Below are 10,995 nucleotides of genomic sequence, written 5' to 3' on the forward strand. Positions count from 1 at the left end.
TTCAGGAATTTCACCATCTATGGTCCGTAATACCATCAAAAGGTTCAGAGAATCTGGAGAAATCACTGCACGTAAGCTATGATATGACTTACCTTCGTTCCCTCAGGCGGTACTGCATCAAAAAGCGACATCAGTGTGTAAAGGATATCACCAAATGGGCCCATGAACACTTCAGAAAACCACTGTCAGTAACTACAGTTTGTCGCTACATCTGTAAGTGCAAGTTAAATCTACTGTGCAAAGCCAAAGCCATTTGTCAACAACAACCAGGAACGCCGCCGGCTTCGCTGGGCCCGAGCTCAGCTAAGATGGACTGATGCAAAGTGGAAAAGTGTTCTGTGGTCGGACGAGTCCACATTTCAAATTGTTTTTTGAAAACGGAGAACATCGTGTCCTCCGGACCAAAGAGGAAAAGAACCATCAGGACTGTTCTAGGGGCAAAGTTGAAAAGCCAGCATCTGTGATGGTATGGGGGTTTACTAGTGGCCAAGACATGGGTAACTTACACATCTTTGAAGGCACCATTAATGCTGAAAGGTACATACAGGTTTTGGAGCAACATATGTTGTCATCTAAGCAAAGTCTTTTTCATGGACGCCCTTGCTTATTTCAGCAAGACAATGCCAAGTCACGTGTTACAACAGCGTGGCTTTATAGTAAAAGAGTGCGGGTACTAGACTGGCCTACCTGTAGTCCAGACATGTTTCCCATTAAACATGTGTGGTGCATTATGAAGCCTGTTGAACAACTTAAGCTGTACATAAAACAAGAATGGGAAAGAATTCCACCTGAAAAGCATTAAAAATGTGTCTCTTTAGTTCCCAAACGTTTATTGAGTGTTGTTAAAAGAAAAGGTGAAGTAACACAGTGGTGAACATGCCCTTTCCCAACTACTTTGGCACGTGTTGCAGCCATGAAATTCTAAGTTAATTATTATTTGCAAAAAAAATATAAAGTTTGAATATCAAATATGTTGTTTTTGTAGTGCATTCAATTGAATATGGGTTGAAAATGATTTGCAAATCATTGTATTCCGTTTATATTTACATCCAACACAATTTCCCAACTCATATGGAAACGGGGTTTGTATATTTTATTGTACTTTATAACTTTTATCCCTGTTGGCTTTTACAATTTTTATCTTCATCATGTATTTCAACTTTATGTTATTCAAGTATGACATTTTTAAATTTAATTATTTTAATTGACAAACAATTCTATTATGGTCATACTCTTGTTTGCTAGCGGCTATGCTTTCAGTACTATTGAAGACCTTTGCTCCGTCTCAACTCTGTGGTAATATTCTTTACACAAAACACAACAAATAGTACGTTAATGTTAAATCTTACTTGTGAAAAGTAATCCCCCGATTCCTATTTTCAACAATCTGCTCATTTGAGCAGGATAACGCTGATCTTTTTTTTCTACCTGTCAACTGTCCGTTTGGGCTGCTCGCCGGCTCCTCATCACCACTTCAAGATGGCGGCCCAATTTCTCGCGTCACGGCAGCCAATGCTGTGTCTACTTATAAGATGTCTACGGTTTACACCATCACACAAGAGCCTATATTAAAGCGGAAAACAGGAAATTACGTCCCGGACTAGATCGCCAAAATAAGAGCACAGGAAACCTAACATCTTAAAACTGCGTCAGAATAAAATAAAACTAAAACACGTTCTGACAGGTATGTTATAATGTACTTTCTCAACTTCAAACATTTTCATCCCGCACCTACACAGAGCAGGCCCCGATTTCCGGTAAGTTAGAAGAGTTCTTGAGCGCGGTAACAAAGTCCCTGCAAAGTTCATGCTTACAAAAAAGGGGCAAACAAATAACACGTGGGTGTTTACCGGCGACTTGTGTTTGTGCAAGCTATCAAAACATTTCACTTAGTGCAAACATGTTTAACAATTTTGCACTCGAGCACATTCACAATTTAACATATTTGAAAAGCAGTAGGAAGAAGCAGAGTGGATTTAATCTGACCCCTTGAATCAGCCACTACTAATAATGTCATGTCCTGTGTTTGACATTTACTAAGTTACCAGTTTTTGAATGGAAAAAAATAAAAATAAGTTAAGTTAACCCTGTAAGGGTCACAGCTGAGGCTGCTTGTAAGGTTCAAACACTGATGATATCTATTAAACAGACACGAAGCAAGGAATTAACCGAAGACAGAATTCAATTTAGCTCATTGAGGAGAAATGTCTGGGCTATACTCTTTATACAGCCTTCCACCACGCTCTGACGAAAACGATCCACGCCTCCTTTTTTTTGGATAGTCCCTGATTACATAGCAGCAGCTGTTTCTAAAGGAAGGGGGGTCGTAAACAGCCGTCACCTTTGGTTACAAAATAGTTCAAAGGAAAGTTGCCTGGAGGGGGGTCAGGTCTAGCTTCCTCTCCGCTTTGTAGATCTCGGGTCAAGACAAAATCTTCTTGTGGATTACAATAGATCAAAGAAACCGACAACTTCATGTCGCTTCCCATCCTACACAAGTCTTTTGATTGGTAAGATCAAAGACAGCTTTTGTCTGCCGCTGGGAACTCATGGAAACACAAAGTTTTGTGATAACTTAGATACACTTATTCTGACATTGCCCCTATATTGATATCAGATTGACATCAGCAAAACAAAAAACACCAACAACAAGAATGGGTCAATATTGGCTTCCATGTCGAATCTCAGATAAAAGCCTGCCAGTTAACATGTAAATATCCTCCAATAAGCACACACTTTGTCTTTTCTTCTATTTTAGTCAAGTCATTTACAAAGGTAAACATGGTATAGGCTTCTAGGAGGCGTGGCTTAATTGGTAGCGCGGCCATGCCAGCAACTTGAGGGTTCCAGGTTTAATTCCCGCTTCCGCCATTCTAGTCACGGCTGTTGTGTCCGTGGGGAAGACACTTCACCCACTTGCCACCCACATTGGTTTAATGATGTAGATAATAGGTTTCACTGTGTAAAGTGCTAGGAGTCTATAGAGAAAAGCAATATATAAATATAATTCACTTCACTTCACTAAGCACACCAGCTAGAATAGGGGTGTCAATCTCATTTTAGCTCAGGGGCAGCGTGGAGGAAAAATCTGTGCACACGCTGGCCTGACTATTAAAATCATGGCATTAAAACTAAAAAATAAAGACAACTTCAGATAGTTTTTTTTTTTTTCGTCCTATTTTGGCCAAAAATAGAACAAACACATTCTGAAAATATTACAATAAAAATACTGAAAAAAAGCCGCAAAGTTTAGATCCATGAAGGAAAGAAGAACGTGAATGATTGTTCATGACTGAATACATTTACGTGTGCATAATTATTTGAAAAATAACCGGAAAAGGGTGGAGTGCCATCTCCGGGTTGGGGAGGAGACCCTGCCCCAAGTGGAGGAGTTCAAGTACCTAGGAGTCTTGTTCACGAGTGAGGGAAGAGTGGATCGTGAGATCGACAGGCGAATCGGTGCGGCGTCTTCAGTAATGCGGACGTTGTACCGATCCGTTGTGGTGAAGAAGGAGCTGAGCCGGAAGGCAAAGCTCTCAATTTACCGGTCGATCTACGTTCCATCCTCACCTATGGTCATGAGCTTTGGGTCATGACCGAAAGGATAAGATCACGGGTACAAGTGGCCAAAATGAGTTTCCTCCGCCGTGTGGCGGGGCTCTCCCTTAGAGATAGGGTGAGAAGCTCTGCCATCCGGGAGGGACTCAAAGTAAAGCCGCTGCTCCTTCACATCGAGAGGAGCCAGATGAGGTGGTTCGGGCATCTGGTCAGGATGCCACCCGAACGCCTCCCTAGGGAGGTGTTTAGGGCACGTCCAACCGGTAGGAGGCCACGGGGAAGACCCAGGACACGTTGGGAAGACTATGTCTCCCGGCTGGCCTGGGAACGCCTCGGGATCCCCCGGGAAGAGCTAGACGAAGTGGCTGGGGAGAGGGAAGTCTGGGTTTCCCTGCTTAGGCTGTTGCCCCCGCGGCCCGACCTCGGATAAGCGGAAGATGATGGATGGATAATTATTTGTTTTCTTTATATTATTTTTTTTTAATGAATTAAGTAACGTTCATGACCACCTTTTTCCAAAACACAATATAGAATGTGAGATAAAACAGGATAATGCATACATTTATCATTTGTTTTCAAAACGGTTACAAAAAAGTCGGACCCCAAAAATGTACTGTGGGACCCCATTTTTATGACTTGATGGTGTCCCTGGCACCTCATTTTGAAAATTCTTAGCGCCAACACTGATGCGTTCAAAACAGCAGCAGGCGACTGTGGCCTACGGGCCGGTTCTGATACTAATCATATATCATACCGGTGGCCGTAGATCATTAATTCGCTGGCTGGATATGGCCCACTGGCCTTGATTTTGACACATCTGAGCTAGACATACGTAATAATAATTACCATACCATACCATACTAACTTTATTTATAAAGCCCTTTGAAAACAACCACAGTTGAAGAACAAAGGGCTGTACACCACAAAGAAATAGAGGCAAAGGACAGACTAAAAAATATCATTTAAAACAGAAGTAAAATACACATTGAAAAATCAAATACAAACTACCCTAAGAACAATTTGTTAGATTAACGGCAGTTAAAAAGTTAAAAACAGTTAAAAAAGTAAAAACCGTTTAAAGTCTCGTGATGGGTTAAAAGCCTGTGAATAAAAATGGGTTTTAGGAAGGGTCTTAAAAGTAGCCAAATAAGGGGCCTGTCTCACATGGAGAGGGAGATCGTTCCAGAGTTTGGGACCCGCAACAGAGAAGGCTCTGTCCCCTCGAAGCTTGCGCTTTGCTTTGGGTACCTCCAGGATCAGATGATCAGCTGACCTGAGGGACCGGGTGGTGGCATAGAGGTGGAGCAGTTCAGGGAGGTAAGGTGGGGCAAGACCACGTAAGGATTTAAAAACGAGTAAGGTCATTTTAAAATGCACTCTAAAAGACACAGGCAGCCAGTGGAGGGAGGCTAAAACAGGAGTAATGTGCTCTCGTTTTCTTGTGTTAGTTAAAAGACGGGAAGCTGCATTTTGGACAAATTGCAGGTGTGAGAGGGAAGGTTGACTAATTCCAAAATACAAAGAGTTACAGTAATCCAGCCGAGATGTGATAAAGGCATGGATTATTGTCTCAAACTGTTGCTTTTAAAGAAGGTTTTAAACCTTAGCCAGCTGACATAAATTAAAAAAGCTGTCGTTCACCACTGTGCCAATCTGACGGTCCAATTTAAAATCACTGTCAATACGAACGGCCAGGTTGATGACCATGGGCTTAACGTGCAAAGTCAAGGGGCCAAAGTCAACAGGAAGTATGAGCACTACGCATACACACAGGTAAAAGTCGTCTGCTTTAACGGCATAATTACACAGTATTTTGGACATCTGTGTTGCTGAATCTTTTGCAATTTGTTCAATTAATATTGGAGAAGTCAAAGTAGAAAGATGGAGTTGGGAAGCTCTAGCCTTTAGCCACACAAACACACGGTGATTCCTTGTTTAAAATTCCCGGAGCTGAAACTTTACTATGGATCAGAGCGCGGTCAAGCAGACATGGATCCAGACCAAATGTCAACCAGCAGGTTTCGGTGAGAAAATTGTGGTTAAAAAGTCGCCACTTACCGGATATCAGCTGAGCTTGTGTCGTCCGTGCAGCTGCCGTCGACTCTCCTGAAACATGGCATCAAGACACCCGTGGACAAAGCCCTCCGACTATCAGGTAATATTAAACTCACTAAAACACTAGCAACACAATAGAAAGATAAGGGATTTCCCAGAATTATCCTAGTAAATGTGTTTAAAAACATTGGAATACGTCCCAATTCTATCGCGTTTTTTTTTTTTAACTTTTTTTTTTTTTTTCTAGTCCGTCGCTATCAATATCCTCAAACACAAATCTTTCATCGTCGCTCAAATTAATGGGGAAATTGTCGTTTTTTCAGTCCGAATAACTGTTTTTGTTGGAGGCTCCCGTTAAAATCAATGTGAATATGTGAGGAGCCCCCACACTTGCGACGTCATCGTCTGCGACTTCCGGTAAAGGCGAGGCTTTTTCAGGAAGTACCAAAAGTGGCGAACTTTATCGTCGATTTTCTCTACTAAATCCTTTCAGCAAAAATATGGCAATATCGCGAAATGATCAAGTATGACACATAGAATGGACCTGCTATCCCCGTTTGAATAAGAAAACCTCATTTCAGTAGGCCTTTAAGAAACCACACCAAATAACAGACTGCTATTTAAAATGTTAAGAACATGCTGCCCTATGCAAGTAAACACTTATTTAAAAGACTTAAGAGGGACGCCATTTTGGGGGGAACCAGAGGGCTTAGATGTATAGTTAATTCTTGTAATTGCCGCAGAATCACTTGCTTGAACTGATTAAAAACAGCAGAGTAGTTAAACGGTTTAATATAATTTGCTATGTGCATTTCCATTAAATAAATCTTAAAGTTCCACCGTACAAACCAGTATCTAAAACAATAAAAATGTGTTCGGGTCACATTTTTGCGATGGTTGTGTTTTCATGGACTCTGAAGAAGAAGCATGAAGTGGCAGGAATGGCATGCAGGTAGGAATACATTTTTATTTCACAAGCCGAGGCAAAACTTCAAATCTAAGGAGCTAGCATAGCGTCAAGCTGGAAATAATATAGTCGCCAAGAGCAAACAGCATGTAAAGGCTAAGTAAGAGAACGATTAAGAATGGGAAAAACGAGAAAAACGCAATTGTCGCGTAGAGCAAGCATTGATCAAGCAACTTAGGTTTGGAGACACCAAAATATAATACAAATATAAAATATGTTAGGTGATTAGGGACAGAAACAGGTAAGGACGGAAGGCAGGAGTGGCGAATCAGCACTCCCCCAGGCTGCTGAGCTGGAGGTCGACCTGGAGCTGACTGCAGGGCTGGAGGCATGGCTGGAGCTGACTGCAAAGCCGCTGGGGAGGCTATTGGCGTCGACAGACCCACTTGAGTTGCTGGTGGTGTTTGCAGACCCACTGAAGTTGCTGGTGGCGTCTGCAGAGCTGGAGCAGCAGGCGTTTGGGCCAGACGTAGGACTGGCGGTGGAGGCCGTGCAGTAGGTGGAAGCTTGGTTGGACATAGGGCTGCCTTGGCGAGCTTGGCTGGAGCTAGCTTGATTTGAGTGGGCGTTAAAGCTGGAGCAAGAAATTAATCCTCCATCTCCAGCTGCATAGGCGGTGGCGCTATCTCTGGAGGTGAAGCTGGTGGCGCCCTGCTGGTGAAGAGGTGGGTAGTGCAGGACAAAGAAGCTGTGCGTCATAAGCTGCAGAGCTACCACTCGCCCCTACACGCACACACACACACACACACGATCAAATATCCAGATAAGAGGTATAATTTATAATCTAGAAATTCTGACGAGCCGAGACGTGATGCAGAAGGAGCAGAACGGCAGCAAACAAGACAATGAAGACATTTCCTGCTAAAATGCTGCTTTGCTGCGTAAGCTTCTTCTTCTTTACAGTTTTAAGGCAGTTTGCACCCATGTATGTTGCATTATTGCCATCTTCAGTTTCTTTTTATAATTACATTGAAGTCTCTGAGTCCAGTGCAGCATAAACTATCGTTAGCTCTCGATTATCAATGCTAAAAATACTTTGTCTCAATAGCACGTATATATCAACATTACTTATATTTTGTTAATATTCAGGTCACAAGATGTAAATATAGTATTGTTGTGGGTTTTGGATGGTTAAGAGAGATTTGTGGGCAAAAAAGAGAGCTCCCTTATACGCCATTGTTAGCGGAATTAGTTTGAGTGCACAACTAACTAACTGATCTACACAAACGATAGTTTAATTAACTTATATATAATCTTTAGTTGATTTAAAAAGTTACTTAAACATACATGAAGCAGTATGTATAATCTTTGAAATAAGGGTATTGATTAACATTTAATGGGACAATTAATGTTGTGATTTTAAACGTGATATGCAGAATTGGACTAAGCAAGAGGACAACGACAAGGATGTGACCGAGTAACAAGGAAACAACTCCTCAATTTACAAATCACTGAAGCAAAAATGTCAAAAGAACCGAAAGGTCAAGAATCAGCTGAAGTATATTCAGCAGTGGGTGACCTTCCTTTTGAGCTCCAGCAGTTGGAGGAAAGAATCCTCAACAGACGTGAAACTAGACAGTTGGACTCGGGTGGCGGACAACGCGGTGCTTCCAGGCCAGTCCGGGGTGGAAACTGTTTCATCTGTGACCAGCCTAGTCACTGGGCTCCAGAATGGCAGAGCATTTCCAAACACAAAAGGTTCCGTTATGCTGTCAGACAAACACGAAGGCGTGGCAGAGGGCGCCCACAGCAGAAGCCCCACCAGGAAATACAGACAGGCCCCATGCTGGACATAAGTGTCAAGGGACAATGTTATCAGTTTGTAAATGACACTGGTGCCACCCACTCATCTCTGAATGCAGAGGTATCAAAGAAACTGTGTGCTTCCCTTCTGAAGGTCGAAGGCTTCGCTGAGGTCACAAGAATGTTACCTGTCACCAAACCACTTCCGGTTCAAATTGCTGGATACACACTGAAGCACCCCTTTGTGGTCGGCCTGCACACATCTTGCCTGCTTGGTAATGACTTGCTTTACAAACTGTACCCTGACATTCAATATCGCACAGAAGGGACTTTCCTGGTGCTACCTGACAGTACGGCCACTAAGCTGCGACACCACTACCAACGCTCCTCCATGAGCATGAGCTCATACCACAGCTTGAAGCACCAGAAATGGCTGACACCTACTGAGTATCCCAACTGTTCTATCAGTGAAAACCCTGGCTGACTGAGCTGTTTCCGTGTGTACCGCCACCCGACCCGCCATATGTTATGATCACCAATTAGACGACTCATACCAGGAGGCCTTTGACTCCTTTATGTATATATGTTGAAGATGGCGCCAGTATGTGCTGTGGGCTACCGTCTCACGCTATCAGCTCTGTTCGTTTTTGTGTTGTTTGCGTCTATTTTTGTCTCTGTCAGCTCACTGCTTGTGTAAAACCGCCAAACACTGTTGGATCTTTGCCCCTCTCCCACTAATATGATCAACTTCGACGTTGGTTATTTGATGTCCCAGTCAGCTTTTTCACCTGGCCGGATTCCTGCCTTCCTTTCCCGCCTCGTGGCTCCTCTCCCCCGGCGGAAGCGTCTCCAGCGCCGCGGTAAACATAGCGGTCAGCTAGTGAAAGTTAGGGAACTTCTGGCCTGGCTTCCCTTGGCTTCCCGAGGGATGACTGGTGCGGTATCCGGTCTCCTCCTGCACCCACGCTTACTGGATTCCATCGGTTCCTGGCTTGTTGGTATTGTTGGTTTGGAGGATGAGGCTTGCCGCCGTCGCTCCTGCTGTCCCCGCCCCCGGAGGCGCGGGGTGGATTCCCGCCACCTGTGGGCTGTGTGTCGGGCCCCACCTGAATTAGCTGCGCCCTTGGACGTGCTGGCCCCCGCCAGGTTAGGTCTTGTGAACGCAAGATCTTTGAAAAAACATAACGTTTATCCTGATGGATTCCTTCACTTCCCGCGGACTTGACTTCCTCTGTGTGACGGAAACATGGCTGAGAGCCGGTGAGTTCGCCCCTCTTAATGAACTTCTGCCTCCGGAGTGTTCCTACTTTAATTCTCCGCGGTCGTCCGGCCGAAAAGGTGGAGGATTAGCAGTCGTTTTTAAAAATGACTTCAAATGCCGTCAGATCCTTCTGCAATCCTTCTTCTCAAGCTTCGAACTGTGCATGTTTGAACTGGGTCTTTCTGATGTCGTCCTGTGTGCCGCCGTCTATCGACCACCCAACTACCACAAAGACTTTATAACTGACTTTTCTGAATTTCTGGTTGAAATCCTGCCCAAATATGATCGTGTCCTTAGTGTGGGTGATTTTAATATTCACACCTGCTGTCCGGACGAGTCGCTTTCTAGGAGCTTCCTGAATGTAATTGACTCATTTAACTTTGTACAGTCTGTGTGTGGTTCCACACATGAACGCGGGCATACACTCGATTTAGTGCTCTTGTATGGTTTGTGTGTTTTTAATTTGGACATTTGCGACGCTGTGTTCTCTGATCATATGCCGATCATGTTTGATATTCCCACTCAGTGTCAGGTTAAATTGTGCGCTACGCCTCAACGCTCTCGCATGTTTAATTCTTCGTCTCCTGCTCTGTTCTCCTCAATTCTTTCGACTCTTTGTGATGATAATTCTGCAGCCTCTGTATGTCTGAATACTGAAGAGTTGGTTTCTGGCTTCAACTCTATTTGTTTACAAACACTGGACACGATTTCCCCTTTCAAGTACGGCCGCTCTAAAGCCACGCCTCAGCCCTGGTTGAGTGACGTCACTCGTGCAGCTAGGCGAAGGTGTCGGATAGCAAAAAGAAAGTGGAAAAAAGACAGGCTGCATGTGTCCTTTGACATTTTCAAAGAAAGCCTGCTTTCCTTTCAAATGACTGTAAAAGCAGAGAAGAATATATATCTATCTGAGATTATATCTTCTAACTGTAACAACCCCAGAGTTCTGTTCAAAACTATTAAAACTGTCATTGATGCTCCCAAATTTGTTGGTTTTGATGCTTTTTTGAATTCTGGGAAAATTGTCTCCATTTTTTCACTGCCAAAATTGTGTCAACTAGAGCCAGTTTATCCCAGCCTTCATATGACCCTTCTGTTCCTCTGCATTTCACTTCTGTTTTCCATCAATTTGAGCCGGTTTCCTTTTCTTTTTTAAATGACAGTTAGTCATATGAAGCCCTCTGGTTCTCCTGCAGATGCCCTCCCACCTCGCCTGTTTAAGGAGGTACTTGCTTCTATTGAATCAAGTGTCCTTAACATTCTCAATAGTAACCTCTCTTCTGGAATAGTTCCAGTAGAGTTTAAACATGCAGTGGTAAGACCTTTACTTAAAAAAACCAGCCTCGACCCCTCTCTCCTCTCTAACCTTAAACCTAGCTCTAATCTTCCATACATCTACAAAATATTAGAGAAG

The sequence above is a fragment of the Nerophis ophidion genome, linkage group LG16 (genome assembly GCF_033978795.1).
Source record: "Nerophis ophidion isolate RoL-2023_Sa linkage group LG16, RoL_Noph_v1.0, whole genome shotgun sequence".
Taxonomy (NCBI): domain Eukaryota; kingdom Metazoa; phylum Chordata; class Actinopteri; order Syngnathiformes; family Syngnathidae; genus Nerophis; species Nerophis ophidion.